The following is a 21,850-nucleotide window of genomic DNA, read 5'->3' on the forward strand; positions in this document are numbered from 1 at the left end:
TAATATTCATACCTATGTTTAAGACTTGATAACTCCTTATCCATGATCCATGAGAGTGATCATCAGTCTATATACATAATAGTCTTAATGCTTTAGTGTTATCCCACTTCATAACAAAGCTCGGCTACTGATACTTTAAGAATATTGTTCTTATGTTTAATGGATCTCATGATTAAGTCACACTTGATACATTAAAGGGACTAGCTATTCTATGGACTTTATTAAACAAATAATAAAGAAAAAACCCTTTTATTATTAATGAATAATTCGATACAAGTACCAAAGGTATTGGCCTCTAGGGCTTACACCAACAGGTAAAACATATGTAATCTTAGTCAAATATGTAGTATGTTTTGGTGCTATCACTTACTATCTATGCACTTTAAATGCCACTTTGTTTTGACTTATACACTATATGTTCCATAAGTATTACTCAATTATGCTATTTCCATTATATATCACATTAACATTGCTGATACATTATAAATTACTTTAACTTAACAGCAATAGAGAGCAAAATCCAAGACAATACAATGAAATCATTAACCAATAACTTTTGTTCTTCTCCATTTCAAGCTTCTTTGAACTAAATTCTGCACCAATCTGCTTGCCAAATTCAGTCCCAACTTCCTTACCAGGTCCTTCGCATATTCTCTCAAATAAGCCATTGTCATTTCACAATTGCAGCAATTTGTGAGAATCTTTTGAGTTATTTGAACCTGACCAACTTCATCGTCCCACATGAAAAATTCACATCTTACCCCACTATTCAATTAGATTCAGAACAACTATAAGAGAAAATGTTAAGTTAAAAGCGAAGAACATCATGAACATAAACTTACCCCTGAATGATGATATATCCAGAAATTTCATTCGGTTATCTATGGTGTTTGATACCCACATCTTCATTGGTTCGTTACATTCACATATGGGAAAACTCAGTCCACTCGAGTTACAATGGATGAAGTTTTGCTTCCACCAATATTTTTAAACACAAAGAGGATGAATGGCGATAAAATTGGGAACAAATACGCTAAGCTCAAATGAGAATGATGACTGCTCGAAAGGGAATTAGGGTTGAAGAAGAATATGAATGTTCAACAACCTGCTAACGATGAAGAAGATTGACTTAGAGAGAGAATTAAGGTTGAAATAGTACACTAAGGTCATACTGGATTAAGGGGGAACAAAAGTTCTAAGTCAGTTTCTGTTTGCATACCACGCTAAAACAAACATGGAACGCTGGAACAAAAAAATGTTGTTATTAAAAATTAAAAATAAAATACAAAACAAATTTTTAAACCAACCAATCAAGTCTACTTTAAATTAATAAACACTAATTTTAATAAGGCTTAAATGCACTTTTGGTTCTCCTAGTTTGAGTGTTTTAAACAATTGGTCTCCCTATTACAAAATCTGCGATTTTGGTCCCTTCATTTTGATGATCTTTGGATTTTTGTAGTCCCCATCCACTTTTGCAGACGTGGAATTGATGATTGAGATTAAAAAATATTTTTTAATTAGGTGGTAAGGATGACTAGGATAATTATTAATTAATATGTTTTTAAATGAATTAATATTTAATAAATTGAATTAATATGTTTATAAACTAATTAATTAAAACTTTTAAAATTAGAGTTACTGGGTTTTAACCCATCCATTTATAACCAATGCCCAATATACATATTATATTTTAAGTTGTGTCTATTAGCTTTATAAACACTCAATTTATTTCTAACCAAAACAGTGTGGGACTATTAGGTAAGCACTTGGCCTACCTTATTTCTCGATTAACATATTATTTGCCCATAACTCCATTCATTTTTGCAACCATTTCTCAATGGAAAAGTTTCAGATTCACTAGCTTGACAAGATTGCCGCTCAATATTTTTTCACAATGACCTTCTTCCAATACCTTAATTGTCAAAGGGTGTCCGATAAATGCTTTGTTCTTCACTTTACTCACAAGAGAAACCAAAGGGACGTGTTGCGGGCGATAACTGAATTTACTTCTAGTTTAACATCATATAATGTCCCATCCGAAGTACAACTTTTTCTAGGAAAATCTGTCATTTCATATCTCGAGTTAATGGTAAAACGCGATTGGCGATAAGAAGTGATCTCTGAGGTGCAAGAGATCCCATTCAGCAACTGTTTTGCTTATGGTGTTGTACCCCTAATATGCATGCCTAGGTCCCGAAACCCTTATACTTCTTGACGTTCAACAATAGGCTTGGACTTGATTTGAGAATTACAATTGTATGAAGCATTGGATACACATGTGTCGTTCCAATCAACTTTCTATTTCTGACCGACACCTTGACAGAATCCATCGAGTTCCCTGTTCTTGTTAAATAAGCATTGGATTCTCCATCCATGACCGCGTAATTTCTATAGACTTGTTTTATGTTTTTACTTGTATGTCTAAGTTTCTCTTTCCTTTATACTGCCACTTTGAACTATCTTTATCTCTCTATCACCAACAATGTCGTGACCAACAGCTGAACTCGTAGAATCCGATTCATTCTTGCAACCATTTCTCAATGGAAATGTTTCAGATTCACTAGCTTGACAAGATAGCAGGAAATTGGAGTTATGGGCATATAATATGTTGATTGAGAAATGAGGTGGACCAAGTGCTTACCTAATAGTCCCACATTATTTTGGTTAGAATAAATGAAATGTTTATAAAGCTAATAGACACAATTTAAAATGTAATATGTATATTGGACCTTGCTTATAAGGGATGGGTTAAAACTTAGTGATTCTAATTTTAAAAGTTTTAATTAATTAATTAGTTTAGAAACATATTAATTCAATTTATTAAATATTAATTCATTTAAAAACATATTAATCAATGGTATCCTAGTCATCCTTATCACCTATTAAAAAATATTTTTTTATTCCAATCATCAATACCACATCTGCAAAAGGGAAAGGGATTACAAAAATTCAAAGGCCATCAAGATTACCAAAATACATGTTTTGTAATATAAGACTAATTATTTAAACATCAAAATTAAGAGACCAAAATGCATTTAAATCTTTTAATAATTAGATGCACATATATAAAAACAAACATCACACTTATGATAAATGTCGTAAGTATTTAATTATTTAATAAATTTTTTATATTATAGATATTATTTCATTTCAATTATATTAATTAATTATTTTATATTTATTTAATTAATCAAATATATAATATATTTTACAAAATTTTATAATATATTAATAGCACGGGTGTTTTTCTAGTTTTCATCATTATGCAAGAAAAAAAATTGTAATAAAAAGTTTTAAATTGGTTTTCAACTAACTTTAAAATTCCACAACAAAATGAATTATTGAATTTCTACTGTAAATCAATAATAAAATTTCCTTTAAGAAAAAGAAAGATACTACAAAGTAAAATATATATTGATAAAAAAAATATAGGTAGAAGAAGATAGAGTAAAAAATTGTTGTGCAAAACGACAACAAGTCGTGCCGGCAACGACCGGCAATCTACTTTACCCCAAAACAGTGTTAACCTTCCACTATCCTCCAAAAAATTCAAAAAACACCATCCATACGACATCGTTTCGCAATTTACAATCAACACAAGGACCCATTTCCCCAAGAAAAAAATAAAAATATTCAAAAAAATAAAAAAAAAACAAAAAAAACACAGACAGTGAAAGAAAAACGCAGAAAGAAAGAAGAAAAAAAGAAAAGCAAATTATAGCTTTTTTCTTAATCGCGCGTTTGAGTATTTTCCACGGCGGAACAAACGTGCGTTTAAGAAGGTAATGACGATGGACAGAGAGAGAACGAAAATAAACTAAAAGTGAAATGTATACGAATTGTCTGATTTTAGGTTTGGATCCATCTGTTATCGGAATCGGAACATCGAATTCAACTCCTCGTGTTGGAGCATTTCGCCATTCTAACCCTAAATTAGGAGAACAGCTTCTGTATTTCATTCTCTCTTCTCTTCGAGGACCAATTCATCTCAAAGTATTTTTTCACTCTCTCTCTCAAGATTCTTATGCATTTTCGTTGTTTCTCTTTGATCTGTTGCTTTAACTTGCTTTTGTTGTGTGGATCTTTCAGGATTTCGATAAAGTTTGGCCGATTTTCGATTCCGCTCAATCACGTGATTTTCGTAAGGTATAGATTATTATTTTGTATTTTATTTGGATTTTTGTTGTTGTTGTGAATTTGAATGGATTTGGTGGAATGATTTTGAACGGTGTGGTGTAATGTGTTTGGTAGGTTGTGCAAGGGATTATTAGTGAGCTTGAGTCACAAGGAGCGCTTCCTAGAAGCAATTCGAGGGTTTCTTCACTTGCTACTTGTTGTGGACCTAGGTTGGTATTTGAATGTAATTGTTGATTGCAGAAGGTTGAGTTGATTTGTGATTTGTATTTGTGTTTTGTGATTGTTCTTTTCAATATTCTCACATAATACAATTCACTAACATCACTATTTTATACTACTAAGCATAACTAACATGCCAACTAAGAATCCTAACTCACTCTTTATTTATCATATATCCTTACCGCACTCATTATTACATAATACTTACCTTTCCCTATGAAAGCATTTCTGAAATCATTTGAATGTTCATATTAATGTAGGTTTGTTGAGATTTTGTGGCAACTTTCGTTGCATGCCTTAATCCTAACTCACTCTTTATTTATCATATATCCTTACCACACTCATTATTACATAATACTTACCTTTTCCCTATGAAAACATTTCTAAATCATTTGAATGTTTCATATTAATGTAGGTTTGTTGAACTTTTGTGGCAACTTTCGTTGCATGCCTTGAGAGAGGTTCATCGACGGACATTTACTTCAGATAGCTTCTAATCCACTGCCTACGCCATTGACTGATGTAGCATTCTCACATGCAGCTACTCTACTTCCAGTTACAAAGGTATTAGTAATAATCCATAACATTTTAAGAAAGAATGAATTGGTTCTCGTTATGTTCTTGTATCATCATTGTGATAATAGATACACTTATGAGGAGCTTGTCATGTTCTCTGTGGAGTCAAAAAATGTTAGTCTGAACTCTGATGTTTTACAAAAGACAGTTGTTTCCTTGGTGTACTCCCTTCATGTCATAAGAAATTATTGATTGCATCCATTTCCAAAGTAAAATAATCCTTTTTGACTAAAATGTCCTTGTTATTGGGGTTAGGTGGAATGACTAATTAATGTAAAGTAGTTTAGAACTTGAGATACATATAAATAAGGATGCTATGTTATTGTACAAATGACACTGATGTTCTTTCGAAATTCTAAAATGACAAATAATTTAAGACAGAGAAATATTTAGAACAAGACACTTAATATGAAACGGAGGAAGTAATTGTTTCTAAGACTTTTGACGTGGTACAAAAGTATCAGACGGTTCATACCTTGTTTTTTCTGACCAATTCGTCTGCAATTCATTAAATCATTGCTCATCATGATTATAAAATGTTTAATAACTTGATTATATTATGTTTTATTATTGTTTTTCCTTTCATGTTCTTGGTTGATACACCACTTTGTCTTAAGTAACTTAGTGGAGTCTTTGGTCTTTAACAGGCAAGAATAGCCCTTGAAAGAAGGAAATTTTTAGAAAGTGCAGAAATGCTGTGCAACGGCAGGCGATGTGGTCTAATTTGGCTCATGAAATGACTGCCGAGTTTCGTGGGTTTATGCGCTGAAGAGGTGCATCAATAGCTGAAGTCTATTTTCCAAGTTTATTTAGATATAGTTCGTATTACCTCTCCCAGTCTAGACATTTCCTTATGCATCTTTCTCTTAAGAGATTATAATGTAAAACCTGAATTCAGGCTTATTTGCAACAAGAGCTGGAAAAGCTGCATGACTTAAGAATAAAGTCAAATTGGAAGGAGAACAATGGGATGATCTCGTATCAAGTTCGAGTCAGAATTCCCATTTAGTTTCGAAGGCTACTCGCCTATGGGATTCTTTAGTAGCTCGTAAAAGTAAATGCAAACTTTTATATTTTGCGCCCCCTCTGCACTTGTCGAGTAAATGCCTAGTATGATATTTAATTTTGTCAATAAATGTACAGGTCAACACGAAGTTCTTGCGTCAGGCCCTATTGAAGACTTGATAGCTCATCGTGAACATAGGTAATGTAGGGTGCAACTTTCCTTGCCTTTCCAATATCTGTCATCAAATATTCTGCCTAACCATTTAGTTTTGTACATAAATTTCAGGTACCGAATCTCTGGATCATCTCTGCTTGCAGCCATGGACCAGAGTTCCCAGGCTCCTTATTCAGATATATTATCTGGTGAGTCTGGGGATTTGTCCTCAGTACAAATGGACACCAAAGAGGCGATTGATGGATCTCATTTTAGTAGTGAGACATTGACAACAGTAGATGACAGAAATGGGAGAGTCCACCAAACTGTTGACATAGCAGAAGTTGTACGGCGATGGACACATGCTTTGCAACGCATCCATAGACAATCACTTCATCTGGTGTGCTCTTTATAATCTTTACCTGCCACACTATTCTGTATTTTTTCCCAATAATTTTTTTTAAGTGAGAATAGCATATGGTCTGTCAAGCATGATAAGGCCAGAATCAAATTTGTGTTTGCCAACTTTGCAACCACAACTGACCCTGTATCTATAATAATTTGGGATGGTCTGTGCTTAGAGAATCAGTAAAATCACCCTGTTAATCCCCAATGTTTCAGTATTGAGCTTGATTTTTGAAGTTTACATTGCATTCACTTGGATAACTAAATGATCCTTAAAGTATCACACCTTGCCAAATGTAGCTATATCTAATTTTGGAAACCTTGTTTAACGATTAATTGGAGTTGTGGCGTGAGTTTTTCATCAACTAGTTTTTTTACTTTGAAGTCATTAACTCATTCGAACTTTTCTTAAACTATGGCACAAAAAACAAACAACTTCCAAAAGTGAAATCAGATTAGTGTCATCAAGCTCCTAATGCTTGGACATAATGTTAGCATTTGAATATTGGATGCTTCAATATATTGTGGTTTACGAATAAGATAACTACTTTATGTGGTGTGAGATTGGTTGAAGTTACTTTTGATCATTACCTATGTTTGACCTATATTGTACTTCTATCCTACAAGTTTTGTATTAACCTAATGACTTTTTATTTAGGGAATAACTTTTATATATTCTTTGTCAAATGTCTTTACTTTTGTCATACCTTGGGCATATTTTCATCTTTATCTTATCAGCTGGGATTCTACTTTGTTACAGTTATATTTCTGTAAGAAAGACCTGGGAGAATTATGAAACTCTAAAATCATTATAAAGTTTTCCTGCTTCAACATATGATGGCTGGTTAATAAATATGTTTGTGCCAATATTTTTATTATGTTTGTTTAATATTTGTATAATTAGTGGTTGTTGTTTAGTTCAAAATCTTGAATAGCGGGACAATCCAATCTGTGTTGAGCCAAAACTTGGCAATTTGATTTATTGATGCAAGTGTGCTCTGTTGTGAGTCATAATGCCTAGTGGTAATAAATTGATTACACTGTTCACTCTTATTTATTACATATTGAAGCTTTTAACTGTCTGTAGGCAAAAGCAAATGATGGGAGGGTCCCCAGATATATTGCGCAGTGCACAGGAAGGCGGTTCAAGTGGCCACGCCGAGTCTTTAGCAGCAACCCTTGCAGAGCATCAGCAACATTTGGCTAGCTTCCAGGTGAAGCATTAAAACATGTTTCAAAATGTGCAAATTACTGTCGGCATTTGTTGAAGTGCTTCTAAAGGCAGCTTCATTTTCTATTTGTCATGAGCTTTTTCACAACGTTTTTAGGCAACTTCTATCACACTTCATTGATCCTGCTGCTTTTTTTTATGGGAGAAATAATGTCCGTAATGATTTTAAACACTATTTAGTTAATCGACCTTTTTGGAACTGTATATGCAGAGATTTACAATTGATATAGAAACTCACTTTTGTTTTGGATTGCTAATTATGGGAGTATATATATTTTTTGTTTAGAAATCTTTTAAGCATGCCTTGACCGAGGGTTTGATTTTTTTTTTTTTTTTTTTTTTGCATTATATGCGTTGTCTCAGTGTTTGTGGACAGTATCTTCTTTTAAGTTGCAAACAGACACTTATTTATGCTTTGTTAACAGCTGCTTGTATATGAAGAAATAATATTTATTATTGGGTAAACAACTTAATAAGCACTTACGGAAAAAGTTCTTATCAAAAAGTTCCTTGATTCGTCCTCCTTAATATCTAGCTTTTAAAGGAGGGTTTTCCAAGTGTTTGCAGACTTGCCACATCTTCACACTAGGGGGGTTTAGTATCTTATAGACTTATACAGAGTTGGCTTGTAAATACTGTTCTCATACTCAAAGATTCCTCTCCAGGAATTTGACATTCTTGAAATTTTAATTTTGCAGGTGCTTATTAACCAACTCAAAGACGTTGCCCCAACAATTCAGAAGTCTATATCAGAGTGTACAGAAACCGTGAATTGCTTGACCTCCAATCTAACTCCACATCTATTGAACAGACATCATAGCCAGTCAACACCACCTATCCAAGCACAGAGCAGTGGGAGGATGGTAATCTACTATTTTATTATGATACAACAATTGCTTCTTTGACGCTTTCACAATATGAGACCTGATTTTACCCATATTTTTCAATTATCAAATTATATTATTCAGGAAAGTAGTACTGATGATGTTAGTGAGTTGACTTCAAGAATGTCCAATGTTCAGCTTGACAAGGTTTCTGTTAGTCCCTCCACATTAAAACTTCCTCAGTTGTTTAGCATGACCCCATCTTCTGGAAAGCTGGAAATGTGCAAAGGCGGCATGGTAATGCTTCTCAAACCAGTCAAGCGGAGAACCTTTCTGTTAGTAAATCTTTGGATGCTCCTTCAAATAACGAAGTAGCAAGTTCAGAAGGTGCGCTACGCTTTCATAATTTCTGCCAAATATTTTGTTGGGGATAAAATCATCCTTTGGTCCTCTACGAAACCTGAAGTGGTGATCATAGCTGACCCCATTTAGTGGGATAAGACTTGATGCTTGCTGTTGTACTCTTAACATATAAAAAATATTTTCTTATATTCTAACAAGCACAAAGTGAAGCGAGCTCGTCCACTGTCCATTCTATGCTAAAAGAACTCTTGCATGAGCCATGAGGGGGTATGTTAAGAATATCAAATCATACTATACTCATTTTAGCTCAGCGTTTTAGAAGTGCTCAGCGTTTTAGGAGAATTGATTATTGATCTTTGACACACTTATGGCTCTATCAGGAAATTTCATTGTCTGTATGTTGGAAACAAAGTTTCTGATAATGGCTCTATTTTGTAGGTAGTGATAGTTTCTTTGTCCAGAATTTGAAGAGGTCGGTAAGAGAAGCTGCACTGTCATTGCAGTCATACAATTTAGAGTCATCTCTGGATAGCCAATCGACGGATATTCTGAGCACGTCTTTGTCCCTCTTTCAGAGAGTAGCTTTTCTCATTTGGATGCAGAAAATAAGGCATGAGGAGCAAAAGGTTATTTGTATCTCCACTGAATGATCCTATGCTTCAGAGTCATGCATCAGATGGACAGGAGAGCACGTTTGATGAATATCCCAGATATGTTGAATGACTTGGAAGGGCTTTCTGATTATGACAATGTAAACGGGTTTCTCTCGTATGCCGGGTCAAATGAAACATCCGATCCACGAAGGTCAATGTTTGACTTCGAAGATGCACAAGAAGTTTTGTCCCCGCCTATGATAATGGACTCTGAACATTATGAAGACTTGCTTGGTTATGTTGAGTTTTCAACCTGTTTTTTTGTTTTAGGAGTTTGTCTTTTAGTTATTCGAATCACTCAATGATGATCTGGAATTTTGTTGGTTAATTGATGAGTCATAATTTTGTTGTTGCAGCCCCTCTCTCCGAGACCGACTCGGCATTGATAGACCATTGAAGATTTTCTGGGCATCCTCTGAAAGACTTGATTGAAGAAATGACATGATTGATGCAGTGGATTGGTATTCTTTTGCTGGGATTTTCACTCCCTTCACGTTTTATGACACGACACTCTTGTATCTTGTATCTTGGCATATGTATATTAGAAATGAAAATCACTTTATTTTCTTGTATTGTGCAGTGACACATTGTTCTTTTCTAAATATGGTATGGTGATTTCCAGTACTTTGTGCAAAACATTGACTGATTAGTGGAATATGATTCTTTGATTTTATGATTACATTATTTGTTTGTTTAGCATAATCATATAGCATAACTAAAATTGAGATTAAGGGCCGTTTGTTTTTGGCTTTTTTTAAAAATGATTTTTATAGTGTTATATATTTTAGTATAAAAAAATTTATAAAAAAACTTTTCATAAAATTTCAAATGAAAATTTGGTTTGAATAGTTATTATTAAAATGTTTTTTAGGTATTTCATCATTTTATTGGAATTTTTTTTGGATATCAAATTTTTAAAAAACACTTAATTTTGAAGTTATTTCAAATAGCTTTTCATAAAAATCATTTTTAAGATACAATTTTTTGAAAAAATTGTGATTTTGACTATGTTTTGATCTTCATTAATGTATATTCTATAATTCATGTTATAGAATGAACAATTCAATGTTTTAATTTATAAAAAACAATTTAAAAAAATTTATAATATTTAAAAAAATATTTTTATAAAATCCATTTTAAAAAATATAAAGAAAAATCTATTTTTTTAAGTTAAAACAAACTCATCCTAGATTGTCTCTATTTATGGAAAATGATTTTAATTGTCTCTATTTATGAAAAATGATTTTTTACAGTTTTGGAACTATTGTTGACATGGGGCAACTGAAATATGATGTATTATTATTATTTTAGTTTATTTATTGCTCTGTACAATTTGTTGATATGGGTTGAGAGTTATTAATTAATGGCATGATGATTATAAGGTATTTATTAGTCTATTTCATAGTAAGCTTTTAAAATTTTATTAAATAAAATTCTAGTTATAAATTGTTTATATTAAGACATTACAATATTTATTTATGTAGATTTTAGTGAAAGGAATATTCCGTATATAGTTGAATTATATGAAGCAATTAAAACCTTCTCTGAATCCCTTTATTATCCCAAAACTAAATAAATAAAACAAAAATAAGTACATGAATAATGCCTCCCAGTCTATTTGTCTTTAATTATTTATTCAATTTTTAACATTGGAGTAGTAGTTAATTCGAGTGAGTCACGGATTGAGATTTTTTTTTTTTAAATAACCTGTTTTTCAAAATAATACGAAAATAACCAACTTTTCAAAAAAAATTCCAAAATACCCATGTTTCCCCAAAAATATAAGAGGAGGCGCCAGATGCATTGGCGCACATGCATTGGGCCTCATGAAGACATTACAATATTTGATTTATGTAGATTTTAGTGAGAAAAGGAATATTCCGTATATAGTTGAATTATATGAAGCAATTAAAAACCTTCTCTGAATCCCTTTATTATCCCAAAACTAAATAAATAAAACAAAAATAATACATGAATAATGCCTCCCAGTCTATTTGTCTTTAATTATTTATTCAATTTTTAACATTGGAGTAGTAGTTAATTCGAGTGAGTCACGGATTGAGATTTTTTTTTTTAAATAACCATGTTTTTCAAAAATAATACGAAAATAACCAACTTTTCAAAAAAAATTCCAAAATAACCATGTTCCCCAAAAATATAAGAGGAGGCGCCAGATGCATTGGCGCACATGCATGGGCCTCATGAAGAGGCGCCAATGCTTGTGGCGCCTGCATGGCCCTCCAAAGGGAGGCGCCAATACAGCTGGCGCCTGCATGGCATGTGTGAGAAGGCGCCAATACAGCTGGCGCCTGCATGTCATGTGTGTTTTGAAAATAAAATTTATTTCTGCAGCAACAAGAATCGAACACAGAACCTTTGAATCAATAGTTAAAAGACATTACCACTGCACCACAGACCCTTCATGTTAATTTGTTTCATTATATATTTAATGAGCCATTGTTCAATTGTATTTTTTAAATTGTATTAAAATAAAACACAAAATAATTTTATTAATAAAACACAAACTACATTATATATTCATAATGTATTTTGAATACATTATAAAATAGGAGTAACATATTTTGGCGCCTGCAGGCAACAATTATTTTGTATTAATATAAAAAATATATTGTTCTTTTTCATTTTTATTAAATTTTATCTCTATTCTTTAATTTTTAAAATATTATATATTAATATATTATTTTATATTTAATGAGCCATTGTTCAATTTTTTTCATCATATATTTTGTGTTTTATATTATATAATAACATGTATTAATATTTCAATTGTATTTATAATAAATATTATGAAGTTTTATTTGAATTTTTTTGTAAAAATTAATATAAAAACTTCATAATATTTTTAAATATAATTGAAAAATACAATTGAAAAATTATATTATTTTAAATATATATATTTTTTAAAGATTATATTACTTTTTATAATAATATAATATTAATACATGTTAAGTTATATAAAATAATACTTAAATATTTAATATATATATATATATTTATTTATATATATATTATATATATATATATATATATATAGATATATATAATATATATATATATATATATTATATATATATATATATATATATATATATATATATATATATAGTTATATATATATATATAGATATATATATAGTTTTTATATATATTTTTATATAGTTTTTATATATGTTTATATAATATATATATATTAGTTTTATAAATATATATATAGTTTTATATAGTTTTATATATATATATATATATGTGTTTTTTATTAATAAAATTATTTTGTGTTTTATTTTAATACAATTTAAAAAATACAATTGAACAATACTCATTAAATATATGATGAAACAAATTAACGTGAAGGATCTGTGGTGCAATGGTAATGTCTTTTACTATTTATCCAAAGTTGTGTGTTCGATTCTTGTTTGTTGCAAAAATAAATTTTATTTTCACAACACACATGCCATGCAGGCTCCCTTTGGAGGGCCATGCAGGCGCCAGCTGTATTGGCGCCTCCCTTTGGAGGGCCATGCAGGCGCCACAAGCATTGGCGTCTCCCTTTGGAGGGCCATGCAGGCGCCACAAGCATTGGCGCCTCTTCATAAGCCCAATGCATGTGCGCCAATGCATCTGGCGCCTCCTCTTATATTTTTGGGGAAACATGGTTATTTTGAAATTTTTTTGAAAAGTTGGTTTTTTTCGTATTATTTTTTGAAAAACATGGTTATTTAAAAAAAAAAATCACGGATTGTTTAACATGTCTATATAAAATGTTTCATTTAAGAGTAGTAGTAGTATTTACAAATAGAAGTAAAATGTCACTACCATTAATATGTTATTATCCAAAACAATCTTAAACCAATCACTTCTCTTGAAATTTGAGTAAGATTTTGAAAGTCAAGATTTTTTATTTTATCTATATCATACACAAAATGGGGACCACAAACGAGCTGCCCACTAATGTATGTTGCCAAACCGATTGTTGATGTAATGGAGCAAGCAAATCATAATTTTTGTTTGAAATTATTGAGGTTGGATTAATTAGCCTAAAAAATTCAAATTTATGAAGAGATAAATTATTTATAAAAAATTAAAGACCTTTAGTTTATTCACTTTTTAATAGGGACTAATTTTGTCTTTTACAAGTTTGAGAATTAAATTTGCAAACTTGACTAAATTGTTAGAGCACAATTATGGTCCGTTTGTTTTAGTTTTCAAAATGATTTTTTTTTTAATATTTTTTAAAATGTATTTAAATATAAAAAATAATTAGTTTTGTTTTTTATAAATTAAAAATTAATTTTGTTATTAATAATTTATATATATTGAAGATTAAAAACATAATAAACTTATAGTTTTATTAAAAAATAATATCTCAAAAATAATTTTATAAAACGTATTTGAAATAATTTTAAATTGAAGTGATATTTTAAAAAATTATATAAAAAAATATAATAAAATGAAAAAATATATCTAAATAATATTTTAGAATAAATATTTAAAATATTTTTTTTTAAAATTTTTTTTTCAATTTTTTTTGTTAAATTCTTTTCAAAAAAAAAAATTTAATACTATAAAATTACCTTCTTAAAAGTTGAAACAAGAGACTCTAATTTTATCTTTAAAATTGATTCTAACTTGAAGTGAAGTTAGATTTTTACTGTGATTTCTTTTACATTGAAGCTTTATGTTCAATAAATTTAAATTTATATATTAGTTATATATAATATATATATATATATTATATTATATATATATATATATATATATATATATATATATATATATATTAACATTAATTATTCTACATTTAAATATATTTGTTAACATAACAAATTAATTCAAAATCATAATAATTAATTCAATATTAAATTTTGTCACTAGGCAAACACACACTAGTTATTATTTTGGGCAAAACATGTTAAGAATTTTGGGCAAAAATGTCAGGAATTACATTGACATTACAATGTAATATGTTGGTATATTTGGACATATATAAAGCATCTAGTAAACGTTGATGTTTCACCAAACAAACAAGTATCAAGCTCAAACCTGAGTTAGTCTCATTAAACAAACAAAGTGAGGAGGTTTGGATTGAAGCAATTAATGTTTTAAAGAAATTTAAAATAAAATAATTTGGATAAACGTTAAAAAATTTGTAAAAATATGGAAATTTATAAGTATATTATTCGAATTAAATTTAATGATTTGAAATGACACTTAAAACAATTTTTTTTTTTGGAATTCCTCTAGAACTCATTAGAATGTGAATATCAAATTAAATATTATTATTCTTTCAAATTTTTTAAAATGATCCCTATTTTATAAAATTTAAAACTTAATTCTTAAATTTTCAAAAATCAAAAATTGGTCCTTAATAATTTTAAAAATTTTAAAATTGGTCCCTTAAAATTTTAAAAATTGCAAATTGGTCTTCAATTTTGAAATTTTAAAATTTGGTTTTAAAACTTTAAATTTATAAAAGTGACGATAATAATACATAATGATTTATCTTAATACTCTATTCAAGCAAAAAAAATAAAAATGAATGAAAATAAATTAAACCATTTGAACTACTTAGACTTTAAATTCCTTTAACTTTTTCAATTATCTCATCCATAGATACTCTAAGTTTTTTATTTTTCGTGTAGAAGTTAGTTTCAACTAACTTTAGTTCCTTACCTTTCTTTATCAAAATTTTTTTTTAGTTCATTACTCTTACTGCTTCACTCAAGGCGAATAACAATTACATATGATCATTGGGCAATTTTGATGGAAAATTTTCTCTGATCCAAAGAGTAATAAGTAGTCATCTCAACTTTTGAGAGACCATGTGTAAGAAGTTAATGTTAGCTTCATATGAGCCGTGCATTTTTTTTAAAAGACCTCTATTTAACCGTAAATTAACCGTAAATGTGAGGCTATGTGTTGTAAGCCGCCTTCCACACCTCAAAGACGACCCTAATAGGGTATTTTCAAAAACAGAGTTTTTTGTTATAAGAGATGACAACCATGGAACAACAAAAAACTCAAAGATTTCAAAGGAAAAATTACTTATTTCAAGCAATCACTCGTTTAATAATGGGGATTTATCTTGTTTGTGTCACAATCAAAAATATTTGGGACTCGATGAACAAGAATATCAAGTTCAACGAAGGCCCAAGCACACTTATTGTAATCATTACAGCACATATTTGAGGATTTTTGCAATGCAAAAGGTGAATCATTATTATACTTTGCTTACTCACAAATCATATGAAGGCTTAGGGGGAGAAGATGATCAAATCTTGATGTTGAAAATATTCTTAGGTAATGACACTTAGGTTCTATTATGTTGTGTGATCGATTGAAAATCAAATGATTCTACCACCTACTAATACTTATGAATTGATGAATGAGTTAGCCATGAACAACACATGCAAGGTCACAAAGAAGAAGATCATGCTCAAGATGATGAGTTTTTTGGGCGTGTTCTGGTCATGGCAGTGGTCGTGCCTCTTATGGTTATGGAAAGATACGCAAAATAAAAAGTATATGAGTGACACAATACATAAGTGGGTAACTATAGAGTGAATGTCCAAACTGGGAAGAATGACAACTAAGCTGAGTTTTGATGAAGATAAAAAGAAATGCTTTTAATGACTCACTAGGTGTTTGACATTGATGTCCAAGAGATGTATGATTTCTTTATAAAAAATGGCTATTTGATTGCGTGTATCGAGGAATCAGTAAATTATCTCATGAAGATTTGAAGAGGTTGATTACCCAATAAAAATAAGATGTCGTGGGTATATTTTGTGTGACTCAATACGAGAAACAGTGTTGTAGATTCCGGATGGAAAGTGACCAAGGGATTCCGAATGGTATATTCCTATAATTAAGTGGGAATAAGGGTTAGAAGTTAATCCATATCATAAAGAGATATGGTTGAAATCAAGAAGTTTCAAGAGTTCATGAAGAAGGAAATTTGTTAGCAAGACAAGTTTGAAGATTAGAGTATGTCAAGATTTAACTGAACCAAAGTCAAGTGTTGACATAGGACGTGGTACAAGAAGTGTTTTATTTATGGCTGGAGAAATTCGGGGGCGAATTTCAATTTCAAAGGGGGGGGGAGAGTGTAATACCCCATATTCCCTTAAATGCTCAATTGGTTGTCAGTTGAGACCAACTGAGTTCCTATGGACTCTATCTATTATCAGTTGTAACAATTTGAGCTCTATGTGCTCTAAGTGTTATCAGTTGGGACCAATAGAGTACCAGTGGACTCTGAAAGAATATCTTTATTAAAAAGATAAGGACTATTATAATTAGTATAGAAGAAGGATATTTTGGACATTAATAGTTGGTCAATTGGTACTTGAAGACAAAATATCAATTGAGATATTTTGTATCACGACTTAATATATATATAATATTCTATAGATATATATATATGCTATATATTAATATAATATATAATATATAGATAATTTATATATATAATATATATATATATATATATATTATATATATAAATATACTATATATATAATATATATTAATATGTGTAGTGGATAAGAAGAAAGAAAAAAACAAGGATAAAATAAGAAGAGAAATGAAAAGAAAGAGTTATTAGTTAAAGAAAGAAAGAAGAAAAGAGAAGGGAGAAAAGGAAAAGGAATGGAAGAAAGAAGAAGATAGCCATGAAAGCCATCATCATCATAAACATCATGATTTCATCTCACATTCTTCACCAAACTTCATCTTTTTCTTCTCCAAATGAGTTCCTAGATAGGAATTAGCCTCTGGGGGAATAATATATGTTTTGGAAGTTAGGATTTGTGTGAATCTATGATGAAATTTGTTGTTGTTCATACTTCTCGTTGATGCTATGTGTTGGTACCATGTTTGTTTGTTGTTGAAATTATTGTCTTTGATTGCTTGATGCTTATATGTTTTGTTGTTGAAGTTATGGAGGTTAATCACATGAATTCATGATGGCGTATGTTTTGGCATAGATTAGAATAGTAAGGATGGAAGAAGACATGTTTAGAAATGTGTTTTTTTTGGAAAGTTTCAGTGTCAATCGATTGACACATGGACCAATTGATTGGTCCCTTCCATTTTAGTGAAAAATCGTGGCAGAGTTTTGATCCAATCAATTGGGCCATGACATCAATCGATTGGTTCCCCTATTTTCACTCTAAAATGAGTTTCGTATCTCAGAATGAGGCCCCATCAATGCGTTGGGAAGCTAGTTTCAATGCTCTATTGCTTGGTGAGATAAAATAATGTTTATAAGTAAATTATAACTTGGTTGTTGGTATTACATAGTTATGTATGTTTTTGAGTTGTTTCCCTGTTTCCATCATAAAACGGGAACGGGAACTCCATTGATACAAAAATGGATTGTGTTAGGAAAATAACACAAAGGAATATGATATAGAGAGAAGTCTCTATGAGTTATTCCATTATGTCTTCTATTTTAGTCTAGTTATTTTACACCATAATATAATTGGACGAACATTACCACATGACGTGGAAGTGGAATAAGATAGATTGATGCGAATTATGTGATTGCTTTGCTTATGGTTTTGTATCACATTGTATTATCATTTGTGCTCTATGTGATATGAATTATATTGTGAATTATTATTGTATTCATTGTGTATGCATAATATCATTAAAATCCCAGATGATGAGTGAGGAAACCTATGAGTATAACTAGGTGAATGACTTAGAAAGATAATCTAGGTTATGAAAAATGACTTAGGTTTGATTCTGGACGCAATGGTACCTAGGTGTGTATCGCGAACACATATTCATTTGATTTTGAACCAATGTGCATTGTATGGAACATGTGAAATACTTTTTCGATGGGTGGATATGATCACTTAGTATTCAATGAATGACATCCATGCGAATTTGTTTGATATTTGGGGGGGAACATTTGTTCCAAAAGTCATATTTGTGAGGAGCCTTGCTCTGAAAGTCCTATTTTGTTGTTGATAACTAATCACGTATTCAGAATTATTGTGATTGTGCACATACCATTTAGAGGCTTATTTAAAGCAGTAAGTAGGGATGTGGCACCAATGATTCGTGCCTCAATTGGTTTGAGTCCCAACTATGACTGACATGGGGGAAAGGTGGACACCTAAGTGGGTTAGAGTCCCATACGGTGAAAGATACTCAAAGTGGTTTGAGTCCCATACGAGTTATGTTTCTTAAAAATGGGTTCGAGTCCCCATAGTGGAACCTGACATCCACCGTGAAAGTCGAATCATACGGGCATGCGTGAACCAAGCCTTGGCCTAGATGTAGGTCCGTTGGGGATCGATGTTGCATGAATCCGAATAGTGATTTGTGAATGGATGCACTCAAGTGACATGTTTCCATACATTGCGAATATCCCTTAGTTGCTTAAGTCCTAATTACATTGTGTGAGTGATACACAAGTAACATAAGGTGAATACTTGAGTTAGAATCAGGTAGCAACCCCGTGAGCCAAGTGGACCCATAGGATAGGAGACCTCACTGAGATTGTTATCTCATCCCATTATCATTGTTATTTTTCAGGTATACCTTGCAGGTTTAATTCATGAGGAGCTATCTACTAATGTTTCAAGGGGTGATGATTATCGTGATCTTTCGCTGTGGAGTTGTGTACAATAAAGATATTGTACATAATTCTTAGATTTTTATTATTTAGACACTATTGTAAAACATGTGTCATTGATGTTTTTGTCATGACATGTTATATAATGATGCCATTAGGCGCTTATGTTGTGACAGTACCAAAATTAACACTTGTATGATATTATTCTAGATATATATTATATGGGTTGTTACAATTGCATAACATATATAAAAATGGAATAATGAGCATACTTTGAACCACAACTTTCACCAATTGAGTTCTACTAGCCAAAATAAGAGGGATGACTTCCAATTAGCAATTTTGATTTTAATTTGATAAAATATGGGTTGTAAGTAACTTGCTATTGGCTTGCCTTTGAAAATTAGGATTCCAGGTACCAAAAAGAAACTGCCATGTTGAAACCAATCAAGTTTGCAACACTATGGAGCTTGACATTGGGTAATAAACCTATATAGATAGTTGATTTGGTAACATTAAATAGTTGCTGAGATAAAAGCATACATTTTGAATAAATTCTTTAGAACTACAAGATTAGTATGACTTTCATTCAGTAACTATCTGGTCATCATCATAAAGAAATAGGATGGCATGGTAGCATACATAAGACCACTTTTGAGCTTGAGTTGTCCCTCAATCACAAGTTTTTGAATTCCTCTACCCAGAACATCTTGAGTAATGCAAACAGAAGATGAATAAAGAATCCCCTTGTGTCTCACTCCTCTTCTGCAATGAAAGTAACCATGCATAAAACCATTTATGGAGATAAACATGATAATAAAGTGCAAGATAGTCTAACCACTACAAAAGGTATCCTTAAACCAAATTACTTAAGAAATTTGATGAGAAAAACCACTCAATTGTGTCAAAGGCTTTGGTTATGTCAATCTTCAAAGCAATGTTACCATCAAAAGCATTTCTATGTAACACGTTGACAACCTCATAAGCCATGGCATTACAATCATTTATATTTCTCCATCGAACCCTTTTTGCTCCCTAGAAATGATGTTGGAAAGATGAGAGAAAGTTTTCCAGCCAAGATCTTGGGATAACCTTAAACTTGACATTGACCACACCATTGGCTTAAATGGTCAATGGTGCCTGCATGTTTTTTCCTTTGGGATGAGAATCAAAGTAGTAATATTAAAGTTTGGTAGAGAACCAACTAGTTTGTGCAAAATTCTATGACAACATGCTCAACATCCTGGTGGATTATATCCCAAAATGTTTGGAAAAAGTAAGGGGCAAAGCCATCAGACCTATAAACACTTTTCCTATTGAGAACCTGCCCTAATTTCTTGAGTGGAGGGAATCATATAAAGCAAATTATTGTTCATTCATCAATAAGCTTAGAAACCACCTCATCAACCAGGTCCATATCCTAAAAAAGAGGAAAATTAAAAAAAAAGATTAAAGAAATGTTGAACTATGTAATTAGCAATCTATTGCTTGTCAGTTTCACTCTATCCCTAATCCTCAAGGAAAGATACTTTTGGTAGTGTTTTTATTTATTTTAGCTAGCCTATGGAAAGTTTTGTATTTCTATTTCCTTCCAAAGCATATTTGTTCTATCACCTGCTGCCAAACCACTCCTGACTTTGCAAGGCCACATCACGCTTTCTATGAGCCTCCAACTCAGATTTCTTTTTGAGATCATCATCACCAATAAATAAGCTGAGCCCGAGCCTGGATTGCAATCGGATACTCCTCAATTGTCTTGATTTTATAATGGACATTACCAAAGACAAACATGTTCCACTCCTTCACTTGCTCTCAAATATCTTAAGCTTGTGATAACAATAAACACGCGGTAATTAATAATCATTTATAATAGTGTTAAACAATATTATACATTTGATTAATATATATTTTTTTCTTTTTTATCTTAGTCAACTTCGTTAAAATTTTTTATCCTAATCATATCATTATAACATTTGTAGGAGATAAAATACATTTAAACTAAACAAAATACAAATGAATTGGTAAAAATTAAACTACAACTTCTATAAAAAAAAAAAAATTAAAAGTAGTTAAAGTTCAGCCCAAGAGAAGAGAGAGAATGCTTTTTTCCATCTCACTTTATTCTCTCTCTCCAAAAAAAAAAGTTGTAGAATTTTCTCTTTCCTGGAAGACCAGCTTCCTTCATTCTCAAAATTCTTTTACTTTGTAATAACTCAAAAATATTTTAAATAAAAATTAAATCTTTTCCCTTACTTCTTTGCACCCATTTTTTTTCTTCCTAAAATTCGGTTGTTAATGTTGTTCCATCATCGTATTTCGTTGTCCCAAAAAACTTTTAAGTTAAATTTCATCTGGTGTCTTTCTGGATCAGACCCAGATCCTTTTTGTCTGATCCATCTATTTTTTTAATGATTTTCTTGCAAATAATCATAATCAAGAAGCAATATGAAAAAGGAAAAGCAGGTAACTTTCTTTTACCCTTTTGCTCACTCTAGTTGAATATACAAGTCAAAGTTTCTGGGTCTTTGTGGTTTTCAGTTTCACACAGTTTTTGAAATTTTAGTTGGTTTCAATCACAAGGTAGCTTTTGATCTAATTTTTGAGTTTGATGTTTATGTTTGTTTTGTTAAGAATGTTTGGTATTTGTTGTTTTTGTGTGTTTGGGGTTTGTGT

General features: G+C 30.9%; 1 pseudogene; it reads left to right on the plus strand.

Moving 5' to 3' along the window:
- Nucleotides 1-3,831: 3,831 nt before the first annotated feature.
- LOC127114880 (AUGMIN subunit 6-like) lies at nt 3,832-10,151 on the plus strand (annotated as a pseudogene).
- Nucleotides 10,152-21,850: the final 11,699 nt, after the last annotated feature.

This window comes from Lathyrus oleraceus, unplaced genomic scaffold (assembly GCF_024323335.1).
Source record: "Lathyrus oleraceus cultivar Zhongwan6 unplaced genomic scaffold, CAAS_Psat_ZW6_1.0 chrUn0731, whole genome shotgun sequence".
Lineage (NCBI taxonomy): Eukaryota > Viridiplantae > Streptophyta > Magnoliopsida > Fabales > Fabaceae > Lathyrus > Lathyrus oleraceus.